Source organism: Hyperolius riggenbachi, chromosome 3, assembly GCF_040937935.1.
Source record: "Hyperolius riggenbachi isolate aHypRig1 chromosome 3, aHypRig1.pri, whole genome shotgun sequence".
NCBI classification, from domain to species: domain Eukaryota; kingdom Metazoa; phylum Chordata; class Amphibia; order Anura; family Hyperoliidae; genus Hyperolius; species Hyperolius riggenbachi.
The window spans coordinates 352,368,536-352,388,849 of record NC_090648.1 but is presented as its reverse complement, the minus strand read 5'-3'; the positions used below and the strand labels follow the sequence as shown (position 1 = coordinate 352,388,849).

The 20,314-nt window shown below is 43.9% G+C and overlaps 1 long non-coding RNA gene across 1 annotated transcript in view; it reads left to right on the top strand.

Annotated features, from left to right (window-relative positions):
* LOC137563955 (uncharacterized) overlaps window positions 1-19,923 on the top strand; it is a 100,667-nt gene extending 80,744 nt beyond the window's left edge. Inside the window, exon 3 of the long non-coding RNA XR_011030479.1 lies at window positions 19,339-19,923. This is a non-coding gene — a long non-coding RNA (uncharacterized lncRNA). The remainder of the gene's footprint in view (window positions 1-19,338) is intronic.
* The last annotated feature ends 391 nt before the right edge of the window (window positions 19,924-20,314 follow it).

The window sequence follows — 20,314 nt, the reverse complement described above, 5'->3', positions numbered from 1 at the left end:
TACACATTTCCCCTGAAATAGGACATATCCATAAACTTGCCTGATAACATAACACAGGAGAAAATTCATACACAGAAAGCCTTAGTACTGAGAATTTCCTGGCTTAGAATAACCTTTTATATATTATACTTCAAGTAAACCAGAGATGATGAGGGAAAAAAAGTTAAATACTTACCATGGTAGAGTTAAAAGGACACCGTAGGGGGGTCGGGGGAAAATGATTTGAACTTACCCAGGGCTTCTAATGGTCTCCCGCAGACATCCTGTGCCCGCGCAGCCACTCACCGATGCTCCGGCTCCGCCTCTGTTTCACTTCTGGAATTTCAGACTTTAAAGTCTGAAAACCACTGCGCCTGTGTTGCCGTGTCCAAGATCCCGCTGATGTCACCAGGAGCGTACTGCGCAGGCCAAGTATGGTCTGTCTGCTAGCCGCAACAGGCGGCATCCATCACAAATGGGATCTGTGAGCTACGCAGGCCGAATGGACATGTGCTTCAGCAATAGCATTTGGTGTGCTTTGTGGACATTGTACACTTGCGGTGGCTCCATGGCACTATTTGTAAGCTAAGATGCTTCCATCTACGCAGATCTATGTATGTTTGATGGGCATTCGCCACACTATAAGTACCAGATCACCATTCTGACTTTGAGAGCTAAGTTGCTCACTGAAACATCTTCTGGCTACTTTGCTCCATATATATATTTTTTTGGCAACACAATAATGAAAAGTACTTATGTGCTGGACTGAATCTATGGCTGGGCGACTGAAACAAACATTTCCCAGTCTAATTGCTGTAATAAGTTTGTGTTACCAAGTGAGGCACCAACAAAGCATATTTTCTCAGATGAACTTTGCTTCAATGCAGTTATGGTGGTTGGCGTTTTAATCTCTGGATATATCCTATGAGTTGGAGTTGTGCATATTTCATCCTTATAGCAACTGGGTGGCAGTACTTTATTTTTCACAATCAGCGTACAGCTGTGATCAGGCTGTGAACATTATGGTTGATCTATGCACAGATCATTGTGCAATGACTGAACATGTGTAAATTATGCTGACTTAATGACGTATATTTTTGTCAGCCCTATATGTTTCTTATGGCGAGGGACTTAATGGCTCAATCCAATTTCCTACAGTGGCTCCCAGCAATATTGAATGTATTGCTTGCTGGCATATGTGTATTCCATGAATAGATGGTTTATTAGATCACATTGATTGTACCGATTATCCTCTGTGAGGGGTGCCCTTTAAAATAATATATGATGGCTACCTATCAGGTCCCTCACAGTATTTAGGATATGGTGCTTAATATGTCCTTATTGCAGTTGTATTTTCATGTTGGCCTTTGGTCTTAGGCCTGTTATTCTGTATGATCAGGCTGGTCTTGCCCATTTGCTACCTCCGAGAGTGGTTACGACCTCTTTGTATGATACACTTATTTAAAGCTAAGGTCGCCTCACGGAGGCGGAGATGGGTATCATCAGGTTGGACCTGATCAGATAGGTTTATGGGGCTTATCCTTATCTTAGCATAGTTGTCCCTGGTACTCCATTCTTTATTAAGGCTTCATATCCCTTGATACCATTGGATTATATTGGTCATGTCTATCTATGCCCTCCGTGAGTGGTTATGACCCCTTTTTTTGTTTGTTTATATCCAACTGTGGTCTCCTCGCGGAGGTAGATAAGGACATTGCCAAGGTCTATTTGTTATTTGGTGGCTGTATTAATATCATTTAGGCCCCTTCCTCCTCTTTCATTTCTTAGAGGTGGTATGTCCTTATACATATATTTAGATTCACTCCTATCTGATTATATCGTCCTACCTAGTTACAGGTGCTATCAAGGGCCAGGATATTAGTATTGCTGGATAAGATTTATCTATTATGGAGGTTCCCCTCGGGTGATCGGTGTCAGCAGCAGCACTTTGTATTGCATTAGCATCAATTCTGTGTCAGTATCTCCTGACATATTTAAATATAGTGTATGTGTATATGTAATAATTGAATTATCTATCATATAATTAAATTCTTAATAAAGTGCAGTATTTTTTGAGCAGCATATACTGGTTTGTGCTTTTTGTTCTATTTTTGGAGTTATTGGTTACCAGTGCTGGGACCTGCACATCACATTTTTGTGTAAATTTATCCTATTATTTTACCAAGTATGGTCTGTGTCTGCGCAGTACGCTCCTGGTGACATCAGCGGGATTGAGGACATGGCAACGCAGGCGCAGAATGAAGATGGCAGCCTCCTTTTTTTTTTTTTTTTTTTTTTTTTTTTTTTTTTGATTGGGCTTACCCCTTGGAAAATTTGTGAAAGCAGCTCTGTGACAAAACGTGGGAGAAAGGTTAAGAATCTGGACAAAGGAGTGATCATTAAGAGTTGGCTGTTCTCTTTTTTTTTTGTGGCCTGTAGATTTTCTTTTTTATAACTCGTGGTTTAATTATCTGATAAGAACAGGAAGTCTGCACCTTGCTTTTCCTTCCTCGGTGTAAGAGAATGCTAGAACGCCTTTGTAAAGTGCTAATCTGCAAGTGAAGCTGGTTTCATAAATACATCCATACAAATACATTAACCTCCCTAGCAGTATTGACAGATATACACGTCAATACAAAACATGCTGTGATCAGTATTGACGTGCATACATGTCAATACTCTCCTGCACTGTATACTAGACCCCTGCTTGACATATTTTGGCAACTTACAGGGAAAAAAAAAGTTATGAAAATTAGTTGTATTACTTTTTGCACAGAAATCCTGGGGAAATTGAACTCCAGGGAGGTTAAGGTTTATTTCTATAACTAAAAGAGCTATGCTAGGCTTATTGAAGACTGCTGCCTACTAATCCTGTTCCAAGTTTCACATGACTAGAGAATGGTGGTGCTCACATAAAGATGAATACAAATACTTTCTGTTTTTAACCTGCTGAGCGGTATGTCACTCCGCTCGTCGCCATGGCGACGAGGTAAGCGAAACAAGGAAGGCTGCTCATTGCAGCCTTCCTTGTTACTTTTGATCACCTCCGGCGATCAGAAGAACGCATCCGCAGCGCCTTCTAGTGGGCTTTCATGCAGCCAACTTTCAGTTGGCTGCATGTAATAGTTTTTTTTTTTTTTTTAATTAAAAAAAACCCTCCCGCAGCCGCCCTGGCGATCTTAATAGAATGCCAGGGTGGTTAAAGCAAAACTGTCACAAAAAAAGAAAAAACTTAGATGCCTCTACAGAGGGAAGCCACTGGATGATCCAGAGGCTTTTCCTCTCCTGGTCCACGCCATCACTGCTCCCTGGGATCCTCTTCTTCACATTTTTTTTTTGCTGCAGGCGCCCTTTAAAAAAGGCAAATTCAATCATGTTTAGGAATAATTCGTAATTCTCAATGAACGCTTACTAATCATTTCTTTATACTTTTAATTGACTAAAGATACTTATTTGGGTTTGTTAACTAACCTATGATGGGTTCTCCCTGAGATAAGTGCCCTCAAGGAAATGTGTACCTGTAGAGCTTTGAGTCTAGACTCCAGAAGATCCTTCATCACTGTTTCTGAGCATTTTCTTTAATGAGGTGAAGGAAATAAGTCGCTTAGTAACATTGAGAAACGTTTTTCAAGGTTGACGCTGCTTTATATTAGCTGCAGTTCAGATTTACAAACTTTACTGAAATATACTATATTGACCAATATATTAGAACATCTGCCTCTACACGTACATAAACTTTAATGCCATCCCATTTGTTATCCATAGGCTATAGTATGGAGTTGGCCTGACCTTTGTAGTTTTAACTCTTCTGGAAAGGTGTTCCATAAGGTTTGAGTGTGTTTATGGGAATCTTTAAACCTTCTTCCAGAAGAGCATTTGTGAGATAACTGATGTTGGTCAAGAAGGGTTTGCTTGCAGTCTCTAATTTATCCTAAAGGTGTTCTATCCAGTTGAGGTCAAGGCTTTGTGCAGGCCAGTCAAGATCCACCACACCAAACTCGCCCATCCGCGTATTTATGGTCCTTGCTTTGTATACTGGTGCGTCGTCGTTGAGAGAATGAAATTGTCTGAAATGTCTTGTTATCCTGAAACACTTAGTTTCTTTCACAGGAACTAAGTGACCAAGCACAACCCCTGAAAAATCACCCCACATCATAATCCAGCTCCACCAAACTTTACACTTGGCAAAATACAGTGAGGAAAGTACCTTTCCTCTGGCATCTGCCAAACCCAGACTTGTCCATTGAATTACCAAAGATAAACAAGACTTGTCACTCCAAAGAACACGTCTCCACTGACTTTGAGTCCAGTGGCAGTATGCTTTATACCACGGCATCTGATGCTTTGCATTGCACTTAGTGATGTAGGCTTGCATGCAGCTGCATGGCAATGGAAACCCATTTCATGCAGCTCTCTATGCACTGTTCTTGAGCTGCTCTAAAGACCATACAAAATTTGGAGGTCTGTACCTATTCACTATGCAGAAAGTTGGTGACTTCAGCGCAATATATGACTTGGTGTACACTGACCTTACTCTGGGATTCCTGTGGCCCAGTAGCTTCCACTTTGTTATATTACCACTAACTGTGCTATATTAAATAGCACATTTTCTCAAAAGGTCTGAGCTCCTGAGAGTGAGCCATTCTTTCTGAAATGTTTATAGATGTAGCCTGCATGTCTTGATTTTATATCTTTTGATCATGGAAGTGATTTTAACCCCTGAATTCAATGGTTCGGAGGGGTGTCCTAATACTTTTGGCAATACGGTGTAGTTGTTGGGGTGAATATAATTTGAATGGCAGTAAAATAATCATAGACTTCTTTGTTAGAGGAACATTTTTCTATCCGACAAATGCTAACGCTGGTGACTAATGACATCACGATTGCCATTTTCTAATTTATTGAGTAAAATGAAGTCTAGTTTATCAGACTAACAACTAAAGTATCACCAACAAAACAAACTAAGTACAACAAACTCACATCCAAAATAGCTGGTCTACTAACATCTTCTGTGTGTTTTTCTGACCACCCAGTCTCCCACACCCTCTATTATAATAATCACTTGGCAATAGATTATGATGGCCCACTTAATGCTTTCTAAACCCAAAACTAACCTCCTCTGTGGGAAGATCGTGTACGCCCTTTCCATTACTTTGGTTGTTAGATTATCTTATCTTCATAAATGCCAAAGAACCCCATGAAAAGCCATTCTATTAAGAGCGTTCATCCCCACTCACCCCACCCACTGCGTGACATCACTTCATAGTGCTCCGTTGGCCCTGCACCCCCCACGCATAGCAACAAAACATATCGCTAGCCTGCAAGCTTGCAACTCATCTGTACAATCTTGGCCCTGCAATGTCTGCAACCTAAGGGATCGGGTCCTTATGACCACCAGGTGACGCTCCTCATACACGTGTACAAGGCGTAATATCCCTATCATTGTATAAAGACCCATTCACATGCACGATTAAAGTCGGCCTATAAAAACCGCCTTAGCCCGTGATCACCACCCTGCAAGCGATGCACCAGGTGGCTGGATGATGTAATGGTTAAGGGCTCTGCCTCTGACACAGGAGACCAGGGTTCGAATCTCGGCTCTTCCTGTTCAGTAAGCCAGCACCTATTCAGTAGGAGACCTTAGGCAAGTCTCCTAACACTGCTACTGCCTATAGAGCGCTTCCGAGTGGCTGCAGCTCTGGCGCTTTGAGTCCGCCAGGAGAAAAGCGCAATATAAGTGTTAGTTGTTTGTTTATTTGTTTGTTTAATTAGCTTGGCCGAGCGACAGCTGATTCCATTGTGCAAGCCGCTCCCCCATCCGATGCGTGACATCATGCAGACGCTGCACCAACAGCCCTCCACCCATTGCATAGCAACGAATTGTGTCTCTACAGCATCAGCTAAGTGATGTTGTGTCCTAATCCCTAGCGGGCGACATTAGTCATAGGTGTGTATGGGCCGTAAGTCCAATTCAGGGGAAGCCAATTAACTTATCTGTGTGATTTGTGGAATGTAGAAGGAAACCGGAGTGCCCAGAAGAATCCACCCTTTCACTGGATTGGAATTCGTCCTTAAAGAGACTCCGTAACAAAAATTTCATCCAGTTTTCTTCCATCCTACAAGTTCCAAAATCTATTCTAATGTATTTTGGCTTACTGCAGCACGTTCTACTATCACCATCTCTGTAAGAAATCAACTTATCTCTCTCCTGTCAGACTTGTCGGCCTGTGTCTGGAAGGCTGCCAAGTTCTTCAGTGTTGTGGTTCTGTGATGCATCTCCCCCCTCCAGGCCCCTCTCTGCACACTGCCTGCGTGTTATTTAGATTAGTGCAGCTTCTCTCTGCTCTATTATCTTTTACAAGCTGGATAAATCCTCCTCTGAGCTGGCTGGGCTTTCACATACTGAGGAATTACATACAGGTAGAACTGTCTGCACTCTGCAGGAAGAAACAGCCTGACACTTCAGTGGAAGATAGCTGCAGGGGGAAAGAAACACACAAATGATCTCTTGAGATTCAAAAGGAAGGCTGTATACAGCCTGCTTGTGTATGGATGTATTTTCTATGTGTGGACATACTGTACATCAACCTACTTCCTGTTTTGGTGGCCATTTTGTTTGTTTATAAACAAACTTTTTAAAACTGTTTTTAACCACTTTTAATGCGGCAGGGAGCGGCAAAATTGTGACAGAGGGGAATAGGAGATGTCCCCCAACGCACTGGTATGTTTACTTTTGTGCGATTTTAACAATACAGATTCTCTTTAAAGAGACTCTGTAACAAAAATGTCATCCTGTTTTCTAAGTTCCTAAACCTATTCTAATGTGCTCTGGCTTACTGCAGCACTTTCTGCTATCACTGTCTCTGTAATAAATCAATGTATCTTTGCCCTGTCGGACTTGTCGCCCAGTGTCTGGAAGGCTGCCAACTCTTCCGTGCTGATGTGTTATGCACAGCCCTCTCCAGGCCCCTCTATGCACACTCCAGTGTATGTGTTATTTACATAAGCCAGCATCTCTGCTCTTATCAGTGAGATAAGAGAGCTGGATAAAAATCCTCCTCTGTTAGGCAGTGAAAGGAGCTGGGCTGACACATACTCAGGAATTACAGACACAGGGCAGAGCTGTCTGCAAGAAGAAATGATCAGCCTGGCTGTCACTATTCAGTGGATGAGAGCTGCAGGGGACAAAAGGTAAACACACAAATGATCTTTTGAGATTCAAAAGGAAGGCTGTATACAGTCTTCTTGTGTATAGTTGTATTTTCTATGTGTGGACATACTGTACATCAACCTACTTCCTGTTTTGGTGGCCATTTTGTTTGTTTATAAACAAACTTTTTAAAACTGTTTTTGACTACTTTTAATGTGGCGGGGAGCGGCAAAATTGTGACAGAGGGGAATAGGAGATGTCCCCTAACGCACTGGTATGTTTACTTTTGTGCGATTTTTAACAATACAGATTCTCTTTAAGTCGCATTAAAAATGTATTTGGATGGATCAAATTCCACCTCTAAACCCACCCTATTTTTACATATCCCAAAATGTTTTTTTTCCCAAAAAGACTGTATTGAGATACAGATGAGAAAACATTTAGAAGGGAAGCATCTCTCATCCCATATCTCCAGCACTGTGCCTCAGAGCTAGGAGATATCTGACTAATCCTCTTTGGATACTGATACCATCTCTGTTCAGAAGACCGGCACACACTCTTCCTGCATTAAGGTGCATACACCAACACAATTTCCCATCAACTTGTGACACCACCGAGCCCAATGCTGTACAGATGCAACTCTAGACAAATACAGAGTGATATGCGTTCTCTCTCTATGCAAGGTGGGAGGAGGGACCAATAAAGTGGCTTCCGTGGGCAAATAAGGAGGGAAACTAAGGAATTGGCTGCTGGTTGTTGCTAGAGGTGGCCATTAATGATACAATTACCCATTGCCAAGGACCCTGAATACCAGGACAAAATCCACAACCTCGTGTTCCAATATGACACTATATTTTGCAATACCTCCCCTGTAAAGCACCAACCAACCCTATCAAATGGCTTTTTTGGCATTGGCTGATTGAAAGAATACAGGAATCATTTGATTACTGAGAAATGCATACATCTAACTGATCTGATTACAGAATTCCAAACCTCCTTTCATGATACAAAACCAGTTTAACCACTATAAATGAAATCCTGGAGGCAGGCTACTTACTAAAATACTTGCTATTAACTTAAGGTGAACATTTACCAATGAGCTGGGATGATAGATACTTGCCCTTAGTTGATCTTCATCCATTTTTCTTAGCTAGATGTAGGTATAAAGGTTCATCTTTAATGCTGGGTACACATGATATGTTTTTCCGCTCGATTTTCCATCCGATCATTTTTTTCTGCTTGACTCTTATCTTCCGATCGTTTTTCTTATCTTTTTCCATTCAGTTCTATGAGAAATTGACCCAAAAAAATGATTGTCAAGAATATCGGACATGTTGGAAATTATCTATCGAACCCATCAATCGAACGGAAATCCTATAGGGTGTCCCCAGCATTAAATAGGAACTGAAGTAAGAGGTATACGGAGGCTGCCATATTTATTTCCTTTTATTCAATACCAGTTGCCTGGCAGCTCTGCTGGTCTATTTCTCTGCAGTAGTATCTGAATAACACCAGAAACAAGCATGCAGCTAGTCTTGTCAGATCTGACTTTAAAGTCTGAAACACCTGATCTGCTGCATGCTTGTTCAGGGGCTATGACTAATAGTATTAGAGGCAGAGGATCAGCAGGGCTGCCAGGCAACTGGTATTGCTTAAAAGGAAATAAACATGGCAGCCTCCATATACCTCTCTTCAGTTAGCCTTTAACCTGCCTGGCGTTCTATTAAGATCGCCAGGCAGGCTGCGGGAGGTTTTTTTTTTAATAAAAAAAAAACTATTTCATGCAGCCAACTGAAAGTTGGCTGCATGAAAGCCCACTAGAGGGCGCTCCGGAGGCGATCTTCCGATCGCCTCCGGCGCCCAGAATAAACAAGGAAGGCCGCAATGAGCGGCCTTCCTTGTTTTGCTTACATCGTCGCCATAGCGACGAGCGGAGTGACGTCATCGACGTCAGCCGACGTCCTGACGTCAGCCGCCTCCGATCCAGCCCTTAGCGCTGGCCGGAACTTTTTGTTCCGGCTACGCTGGGCTCAGGCGGCTAGGGGGGCCCTCTTTCGCCGCTGCTCGCGGCGGATCGCCGCAGAGCGGCGGCGATCAGGCAGCACACGCGGCTGGCAAAGTGCTGGCTGCGTGTGCTGCTTTTTATTTGAGCCAAATCGGCCCAGCAGGGCCTGAGCGGCAGGCTCCGGCGGTACTGGACGAGCTGAGCTCGTCCAGACCGCCCAGCAGGTTAAAGGAACTGAAAGCCTTAAAGGGAACCTAAACTGAGAGCGATATGGATGTTTCCTTTTAAAAAATACCTTTTGCCTGGCAGTCCGGCTGCTGTAGTGGCTGAATTACAGACCTGACACAAGCATGCAGTTAATCCAGTCTGACTTCAGTCATGTCTATGTCTATGTCTGCCTGGAAGTTTACCATTTGGGGTGTAATTAACCACCTTCTTTAAAAGTAGAGGGGGGGGGGGGGGGGTCAGAAGGAGCTCAAATACATCCTCTTCTCCACTTCCTACCACGTTTCCAACCTGGATTTTCTAAGCAACACAAGGGCCTCGATTCATAAAGCATTTCCGCATGCGGAAATGCTGAAAACGGCTAACTTTACCGACCACGCAGCAAAATCTGTATTCATAAAGGCTTTTTCCGCATGAAAAGCCGACATTCGCGAGCAGAGTGATAAATCACCGCCTTGTGCGGTGATTATCTTAACAAAAGTAACAAATGTCAATTGATAAAGGTTATAGGAAGCGGTATGCAGACGGGCATTACCGCTACCTCTGATGTGGCGAGAAGCATGCGGAATACATTGCAGTGAATGGGACAGACCTCCCAAGCAGCTGCAGAGAGAACACCGCACGGAGGGACTCCGCCTGCTTCTCCTGTTTCCGCATGTCTCCCGACAGCCTAACGCTAGCCTACAGCGGAATATCTCCGCACGCCTATCACAACTAGAAACATTTTTATGAATTACCACCCTGAAGGCTGAAATACCGACGGCGGTGTTTCCCTGCTCGAGTTTACCTTACTGACAGCACTTTTATGAATCGAGGCCAAGGACTTTCACTGAAGCCAGCTTTTCCTCAGTTAGCCAATTTTCAAGCAAATATTATCGGTCCAAAAAATACTCCTGGAAAACATGGAGAACGTTGACCCATGAAGAATGGAGTTGGACAGTCCTTTCATAAGAGAAGTAGTTCATTTGTGTGTAGTGTTTTTACTGCAGTGTGATTAGATAATCGCACCGTAAAAAAAACAACTTCGCAGATGCCTGCGTTAATGAGTGTTGTGTAATTCTTGGCTCCAAAACACACCATAAATGAGGCTCTCTACAGCTCACTTCCTGTGGTGCAAATACGCATTGCAAGCATCCTGAAAAAAAAAAGTGCAATGCTAACGCCAAACACTGTAAAATATTTGCTTTACCACTGACTTTCACTAAATATCCATTTATAGGTATTGGCGAAAGTGGTTTCTGGTGGCAAATGTGGCGCTGATATCAGTGAACATTGTGCTGGAGGAGTCAGGTTACGGTTAGGCACCAATAGATGGAAGGTTCAAGAGAGAATAGGGTTAGGTTTAGCGATAGTAGAATATACTATCATATTACCCATTGACCAGTAGTAGTCGTTTTACCAATATTCTACTTGCAGCTATCCCCAGCGCCCAAGTTACCACAGTGCCCATTTACATATACTGTATGCCTCAAAACACCTGCTGGTCATTTAGTGCCCTTGTGTAAGGATTCAAGCACAATTATTTTACCTAGGCATCAGGCGCGTATGACATAACACATGCACCTAGCGCCACGTGGTACCATCAATCATGGTCATGGCGGACACCAAAGGAGGCCAGCAGTAGCGCAGGTGGAAAGGTGAGACCTTACACTGCACACAGGCATGAGGGGGACAATTTTACACTTGGGGAGACATTGTCCAGGGTCCGTGGGGTATGTCAGTCATTGCAAAACTGAGCGCCATTAACGCCATGCCCCAGATTAAGGACTTGTGAGCAAGAACTTTCAGTATGTCTGATCAATCCTTTTGACTGATTTAGGGTGGAAATCAATCAAACGATCATTCAAGCGGTCATGTTGTGGCACCAATTCTCTACTGATTCAATACCATTATTAAACTGGAAGGTCGATTAGCGCTGCAATATCGGGTGGTTTATGGTCACCTTAAGAATTGGTTGTGCCGGACTGATATTTCTCTACAAAATCTAATCCATTTATTTATTTGCAAGCTGAATATCACAACATTAGCAGATGCATCTACTGTATAATGAAAAATGCTTTGAGACCTCTTATCTTTCAACAGAGAATCGTTTAATTTCTAATTTCACTTTTGTCTGCCCTGCAAAGCATCTGAGATAGGAGGAAGTAGGTTATACTTTACAGAAATTAAATATTTCTCTCTCGTGGTACTCTGTTAAACAAAAATTTCCAAAAGGCATATTTATAGAAAAGCTAATTTTGTACATGGCATTTCATATTAAAAATAAGTCTACCATGATTTTCTTTCCAGTCAAGAGTTCCACTCAGTGGTACAAGATGATTTTTTTTTTTTTTTTTTTTAATCTATTTTTTTAAATGAAACCTGGGGAGTCAGTTTTGTCAGGGAAATTCCAGGAACTCTAATGGTGCAAGATTACCTGCTGAAGGGACAGAACAGAGTACTTTTATTGTTCAGCCTATTGCTGTGTGTGCTTGGTCTGTGGTTTTCAGTGTTTAGGTTTAGGTGCAGCTAAACACAGAATGCTTTTAAGGTACCTATGAGGTAATTGTCACCTAACCACCTGATCTGACCATATTTGAGTGTCATGCATGTATAGCGCATTAAACATTCTGGCACTTACTTCTTGTGGGAATTAAGTGTCAAACTAAAATTAAATAACTAATTTGTCATGATCAAGTAACAGTGGGATGACTCAACAGGTGTCCCCTAGATCCTCGGCTCTCAACACGTGGTACGTGCAAATACATTATGCACACATGCATGCAAGGAGACCCATGGTATTTGGGTTGAGTCCAAGGGGTACTTCTGATGAACATTACGGAAAGTCGTGAGTAATCGCCAACGACTTGCGTAATGGTCCAGCCCCATTACTGTCAGTCCTGTGTAGATTAAACAAATGTCTTTCCTTTCGCTCTCTTCTGAAGGGAAGCAAACCCCTTACCCACTTCCCCCAGTGTCCTGATAGTACGGAGAGGAATTTCAAACGTGGCTCGACCTCCTGCGGAGAACCATTTGCTGCCACAGCCCCTCTCCCAAAAGCCAGAACTGGCAGACAGGGGTGTTTCTAGCCACTTTGTCACTCCAGGCAAGAAAACCTGTGGCGCCCCCCCCCCCCCCCCACATAGCGCCAACCCTTATTCCACCCCCACCCCCGTGCCCCCACCACAAGCAAGCACACACACAAAAAAATGAGCGCATGGGCGTGATGTCACTCATGACGTCACGCACATGCGCAGAGAGTGCCCAGCAACAGGAGCGCGATACTAGGACGCGCACCACCGGACTACGCAGGCGTACTACTCCGGGTCATAGCGACCCGGAAGTAGTACAGGGCCCGGATGTTCGCCAATCGCCAGCATCTCTGCTCAGCCGCCCCCCCCCCCCCCCCCCCACACACACACACACACACGCACTCAAATCTCAGGGCCAGCCAGGGGACAGTGGGGCATATAATATCAAGAGGGGGCACGCCACTCACTATGAGGGTCTCCCCTCTGCTGCCCTGCACACTGTGCAGCATGTGTGTCTCCCTCCGAGTCCTGCCCACTGTGCCCAGACCCACACAGCAGCAGGCATGATGCTATATGCTAATGCCCCTGTATTATTTAATATCCATTGCCAGAAGCAACATGGGCGAGCCGGGGAAGGGGGGTCGAGGGGGGGGCGGAATCAGGGCCAGCCAGGATGCATATAGAAAAATTATCATGAGCAGCAGTCAGATCTGCAGAGATGGCACTCACTGTATGTGAGGTGTGTGTGTCGTCGTCTCTGCTAGTTTGTGGACACTGCGCACACTGCTCAGTCAGGTCGGCTAGGTGTCAGCCGGCGCCGCGGTAGCACTGGTCCCTCCATCCTGCCTGCGTCACACACAGTGCCTCAAGCACGTGTGACAGGCGAGGGCGGAGTTAGGGGCGGCGCCGGCGCGGCGTGTAAACAAGCTAGCGTGCGGTGGCCGTACGCTGTACACAGCGAGAGTGAAAGAGGGGGCGGGGAGAGGGGGCGGACCAGTAGGCGGCGGCATCGCACTCGCACATAAACTAATGTGCGTGCTGCTGCTGCTCGCTCGGAGAGGATGGGGGCGGACCAGTAGGCGGCGCCGGGCACAGGCTGAGCTGCCTGTCACAGCCGGCGCCGACCTGGCTGGAAAAAAATAAAATAAAATAAACACGCACAGAGTGGCAACTTGGCGAGAGGGCGCCCACTTCCACCCACGGCGCCATAGGCAAAAATTTAGAGTTGCCTAATGACTCAGACGCCCCTGCTGGCAGAGATAAGAGCTTCCCTCCAAAATCGTACAATCCAACAAAGAGAACTTTAATCTATTTGTAATTCAAAATAGGCTTGTCACAGAAAGACAAAAAATACATTTTCTGATACCCATAAATCAGTTCTATCATTCACCCGAATTACAGTTTTCTAACTGTCAGGGGTCAGTCGGGAAACTGCTTTATTCAGCCTGTGCAGACTGAACGCGATAGAATATGCATGTGTAGCCTCATTTGATACAGGGTCGCAGGCCACTTATGAATATAGTCTCGGATTTGCGATGCGCCAATCTGGGGCGGAGTCACACAGATGATTGATAAATGTTAAATTTTTTGCTCTGAGTTCTGGGGGCGGCAACCTTGCTGCCAGGAGATAACCCCGCCTTCCCTCCACCTAGTTTGGAGGTAATCCAGCCCCAATTCTAAGATTGTATAAATCTGGGGCCAGCAGAGCCCGCCTTGTCCTTCATCATTTCATCTGCTAAAGAAGAGCTTCGAGCATGCGTTCCACAGAAGGACCGAACGCATGCATTTTTTCAAGGACTCTTAATGCTCATTTAAACTGGACTCTTTTTCTTCATTCTCCAAATGGACTGCTCAGCCGTAACTAAAGTAAGAACTTTCTGATTTTATCCCTTTTTTATTTTTAAGCTTTGTGTGTATATGTTAATTAGTGCATATAAATGTATGTAATGCATTTTTGTTATTAAACGTTTAAAAAATCATTTAGCGGTTATGACCTGTTGCTGAACATACACAATCGTACCTATTCTCCTGAAACTGCTACCCTGTGTTTAACCTCCTTAGCGGTAACCCCGTGCTGGACACGGGGTAAGCCGCCGGAGGGTGCCGCTCAGGCCCTGCTGGGCCGATTTTCATAATTTTTTTTTTGCTGGACGCAGCTAGCACTTTGCTAGCTGCGCCAGCACTCTGATCGCCGCCGGCCCCCGCCCGATTGCCGCTATCTGTTGCGGCGCGCGCCCCCCTCCCCCCCAGACCCCGTGCGCTGCCTGGCCAATCAGTGCCAGGCAGCGCCGAGGGGTGGATCGGGACTCCCAATGACGTGCTGACGTCGGTGACGTCATCCCGCCCCGTCGCCATGGCGATGGGGGAAGCCCTCCAGGAAATCCCGTTCTTTGAACGGGATTTCCTGATCGAAGCGGGCGGGCGGATGCCGCTGAGCAGCGGCTATCATGTAGCGAGCCCTGGGCCCGCTACATGACTTAAAAAAAAATATATAAGAAAAATATAAGAAAAACTGCTGCGCTGCCCCCTGGCGGAATTTTTCATTCCGCCAGGAGGGTTAATAGAAGTGCACATTTATAACCCGTTTGCGTGGATCCGGCTCAGATATTCAGATCTGTCCCAGATTCCTGCATACTGCAAAGGGTTAACAGAATGTTCTCGAAGTATTAGCATAATTACAGTAGCAGGCTGTGTAACCTGCTTGGTGGCAGATCTTTGAATTGTATGTTTGTGGTGAATCCTTTGGCGTCCAAACGCCCCTCCGCTAGTCAGTCATCAAATTGCAAAGTCAGGTTACGCTTCGTGATTAGCAAAATGACAGTGTGAGAGGATTTCTGACTCTGATCGATTGACCCCGTCCGCAGCCTTGCGGTCTGTGACAGTACTTACTTGTTATACTCTATCTATTACAGCAGAGTTCCCCAACCCTGTCCTCAAGGCCCACCAACAGTGCATGTTTTGCAGAAAACCACAAACATGCACAGGTGAGGTAATTAGTGTCTCAGCAGAGCTGATTAAAGGGACTCCGAGCAGTGCAGAAACTATGGAAAGATGCATATCATTTTAAAGCTCTCTTTCTCCTCTTTCCAATGATATATAAACCGCCACCCTACGCCTTTTAGTTTTCGCTAGTTTCGCGATTGAAATAGCAGCGGCCGTGATTTCAATCGCGAAAATAGAGAAAACTAAAAGGCGTAGGGCAACGATTTAGGTGTCGCCAGAAAGAGGAGAAAGAGAGCTTTAAAATGATCTTTCCATAGTTACATTGTATTACACAGGGTGACTTTTTCTCAAAGTCAGCAGCTGCATTCTGCTGAATGGAGCTGCTGACACTGGGGAAAGTGTCGTCCTGTGTAATACAATGTAACTATGGAAAGATGCATATCATTTTAAAGCTCTCTTTCTGGCGACACCTAAATCGTTGCCCTACGCCTTTTAGTTTTCTCTATTTTCGCGATTGAAATCGCAGCCGCTGCAATTTCAATCGCGAAAATAGTGAAAAATAAAAGGCGTAGGGCGGCGGTTTATATATCATTGGAAAGAGGAGAAAGAGAGCTTTAAAATGATATGCATCTTTCCATAGTTTCTGCACTGCTCGGAGTCCCTTTAACTATCTCTGTGGATTTCCACAAAACATGCACTGTTGGTGGGCCTTGAGGACAGGGTTGGGAACACGGTTTACAGCACATTTGGAGATTAAAGTAGTGATAACTAATGATTTAGTAGTATTTTAGTCAATTCAAGAGTAACTGAAACGGGGGAAAAAAAGCTTCTATACTTGCCTCAGTAGAGAGAAGCCACTGGATAGTCCAGAGGCTTCCATGATCTTCCTACACCCCTTCGTTTCTGCGTTGGGACGCTTTATAAAATATTCTGCATGAATGTTGAATATTGCGTGTGATCATGCTCCCCTCTGTGTAAGCATGGCTACACAGCACAGGTGCAAAGAACGGCCTATGCAGTAGCACAGAGCCACTCCTGTATGGCTACGAGGCCACGCTTGAACATGGAGGGGAGCAGAAGAAGAGGGTCCAACCCGGCAGCGGAGAGGTTGTGAAGGATCAGGAAAAGTCTCTGGAGCATCCAGAGACTTCCCTCTACTCTGGTAAGCATCTACCCTTTTTTTGTTTTGTTTTTGGAGATTATGCAAAATTGTCCAGTGGACCCATGATGTTAGTTTGAGTTTCAACTCTGTTGTTTTATGAGATGGTTTTTAATAAAATGTGATGAATTAAGCCAGATTCCAGTTTACATCTTTATGGTGGCAAACACTTGTGCCCATTTCGAGCACTGGGTATCTGCAGGCTGCACAGCAGTTGGGATCTAGACTGACAGTCATTAGGAATTTCTACTGCTAGATTTTCTCCACTATGGATTGGAATCCTCTGGCTGCTGCTTTTTGTTTCCCACAAGCACTTGTATCTCCCCAATTCTCTACACCCTTAGGTGGTAGTCAAAGTGCACACAAGACCAGGTCAGGCATATGTCTCATTAGAAACCTTTAGTAACATGGATATGTGACCCTATAGCCCAACTGGAGCCACAGCGGAGCTAAGCAAATTTTGAAAGCAATCATTGAATAATGAAAATAAGAAGTATTACCTGAGCTATTCAAATCCAAAAATCTTTTGTGACACTTTGCTTGCCTTCAGCTATGCACCTACCTATATAGGCTATATATATCTGCTCTCTCTATTCTTCTGTTTCCTGTTAGAAGCTCAAGGTCTGAAAATTGCTTACCACCTACCGTACTTCCTGTGATTTACAAACTCCTGTCTTGTGATATAGACACATGGTTTATACCATATTACAAGAATGCTGGGAAATGTAGTCTGACAACTACCATTCTTCCTTTTCTGGGTGTCATATGGTCACACCTGACTGACCCACCCAGCAGCTGAGAGGAAATGAGCTGTACTTGTTAAAGTGATACTTAGCAGATTTTAAAATCACAATTTGTACTTACCTGGGGCTTCCTCCAGCCCACTGTAGGCCTTGAGGTCCCCCGGCGTACTCCTGGCTCCTCTCCAGGTCCCGTTGGCGGCTTCATTAATTGGCGACTTCGGCCTAAAGTCATCAGTATGAGTCCCCGCCGTGCACATTACGCATCATCACGCTGGCCTGAGAGTCCTGCGCATGTGTGTTTCAGAGTTAGAGAACAGCACATGCGTAGGACTCTCACACCGACTGACATGATGACGCATAGCAGGCAGCCTGGTGAAGAGCACGGCGGTGAGGTGTACTGGTGACTTCAGGCCAAAATCGTCAATTAACGGAGCTGCCACAGGGACCGGGAGAGGAGCCTGAAGTACCAATTGTGATTTTAAAATCTGCTCAGTATCCCTTTAAAAGTTTTTGACTCAGAATCCACTCACCTGAGAGGATCAGCATGACAGCTGTCCAACTGGCATTACTTAAAGGAAATAGAGAAGAAACTGGGTCATTCAGGTTTCCATTAACCACTTAAAGACAAGTAGGCATATTAAAACGTTCTGCTGGAGCCTCTTAACGGCTCCAGGACATTTTTATAAGTTAAGCAGCGTTGCTGCCGCTGTGCACGTGCGGATGCTCATGCATGTTCCCGCGCGCGTGCACGTGAGAACATTAAAACAAAAAACATAGACAAAATACACCTTTATTTCCAAATAATATATTGTCACCATACTTTTGTACTAGGGACATAATTCAAGTCTTGTAATCACCAGGACAAATAGGTAGATAAAATGTGTGGGTTTTATGTACAATATTAGCAGTGTTTATATTTAAACTATAGGGGATGAAATTGGAGAAATACTGTCTTTTTTCATTCTTTTTTCCTTGTTTTTTTTCCTTTAAAATGCATAGAAAATAAAGTAATTACTGAAAACAAATATCAATCCCCAAAAACCTAATTGGTGGTGAAAAAAAAAATAGATCATTTCATTGTGATTAGTAGTGATTAAGCTATTGGCAAATGAAAGGGATGAGCACTGAAAGGTGAAAATCGATCTTGTCCGTTAGGGTAAAAACCCCTTTGGGGTGAAGTGGTTAAACACTTTTAGAGCTCTTTCACTCAAATAAATAAACATTTATGCACAAAGACACCAGATCAGTCAGTGCACAGGGAACATCTCATGCAGTCAGGAGCTTTGTTATGCTAGTTTCAAGTAAATCAGTTTCATGGTGAAACATAAACTGTTAACCTGAAATCCGCACAAAGGCCTAAATATGCTTCATACAGCTTTAGTTACCTCCTGGAGTGTCAGGCCTTCTGACATCATGCCTGCATTGCCACATGAACATACATGCCTAACAAATACAACTACTGGAAAGGTTGACAATACTCGCTTATAAGTTATATGTGTAAGGATCGCCCCTGATATTATTATTCCGTTGTTATGCATGTGACCATCATTTGGGTGCAGAGCATACTGTAATAAATGCATACACATGAATGTTCAGAGTTGTGTTGATTTTCTTTTCCTTTTTCTTGAACAATGCAGATCGTTTTGGGGAGTTATTGAAATGACAGAGTGTTTAAATATTGCTTCATGTAAACTACAGTCTCTATTTAATCGGCATCTTTTACTAGTGCAAAACTTTTCCTTTAAACCATAAGACTGAATACTGGGATATTCTAGTTACTGGTAGCTACACAGCTCCCATGCAGAAATGACTAGCTGATCGGGAGGTACAGCCACTTCCTGTTTGGATGTTGGACTCATTTTTTCCTTGAAGTGGACCCTAACTCTTGCACAACACGCACTTAAATGCATTTACTTTACATACAGTATAATTGCTAAAGAAATTCATTGCACTGTGCTCTGTGTTTAAGCTAGATCAACATGTCCAATTTTGCTTATCAGCAGCTGGAAATCACAATGCCATAACCCTCTGCCTGTACAGAAAACACTGAGGCTTAACTCTTTCAGTCCCACAGGAAAGTAATATCAAGTTCAGTTTTTAGGGTTTTTTTCTTTTTTTTTCAGATTAAATTGAAGCACACTCTAGAAGAGACAAAAAAAGAAAGGGCTAAGAAAAAAAGAAAAGAAGAGAAAAGGGAAAAAGAAAAAAAAGAAAAGAAATATACTATTTCGTTACGATACAAATGTCATCAATATCATAATATTAACAGCAGAGCCAGATAGTTACAAAGGTTTCCTATACTCCACAACTCTCCATCACCAATACCGAAAAAGACCTATGGGCACGTGCGCCCGCCGGGTCCCCGCGAGAGACCCCCCGCCAGGACACACGCAGCAGACCGAAAACCATCGGACAACTCCGCCCGGACTCCCAGACGACGGGCAGCCCGCGGAGGCCCGGCGGGGGCCCGGCCACCACATCCTTCACGTACCAAATTGCCCACCAAAAGTCCATATACTCCGCCTATACCCAAGAGAAGAGGGACTACCCTCATTGCATCAGTAGTCGCAACCCACTAACAATATAACTATGTTTCCATAGCAGAGCTCCATATCCCATGTAGTCTCAACGAGTGTTCCAAAGGATCAAAAACCGTATCCTCTACCACATTATCTTCAATTCTCAAATAAAACAATACCTTTTCTTTCCATTCTTGTATACTTAATGTCAGTGGGCTTTTCTATCTTTCTGCTATCAGTTTACGTGCAATTAAGAGGACAAAGTTAACTATTTTACTCTTGGGCGATGTATCTCCCTCGGTATTTGACTCCAAAGTATCTCCAAAAAGATTAATTAATATATCATTACTATTCCTAGCCATATCAAAATGGCTATGAAGAAATTCAAGTACCTTCAACCAAAATAATCTAATTGTGGGGCAATAGGCCCACATATGCAAGTAACTAGGTGACTCCTCCTTACATCTCCAACACACTTTTCCTTTTTGTTTACCTCTTTTCGTCTTTCCGGGAAACCAATACCACCACATTACCATTTTATATTGAATTAATTGACAAGCGGGTATCTTTGAAATCCATA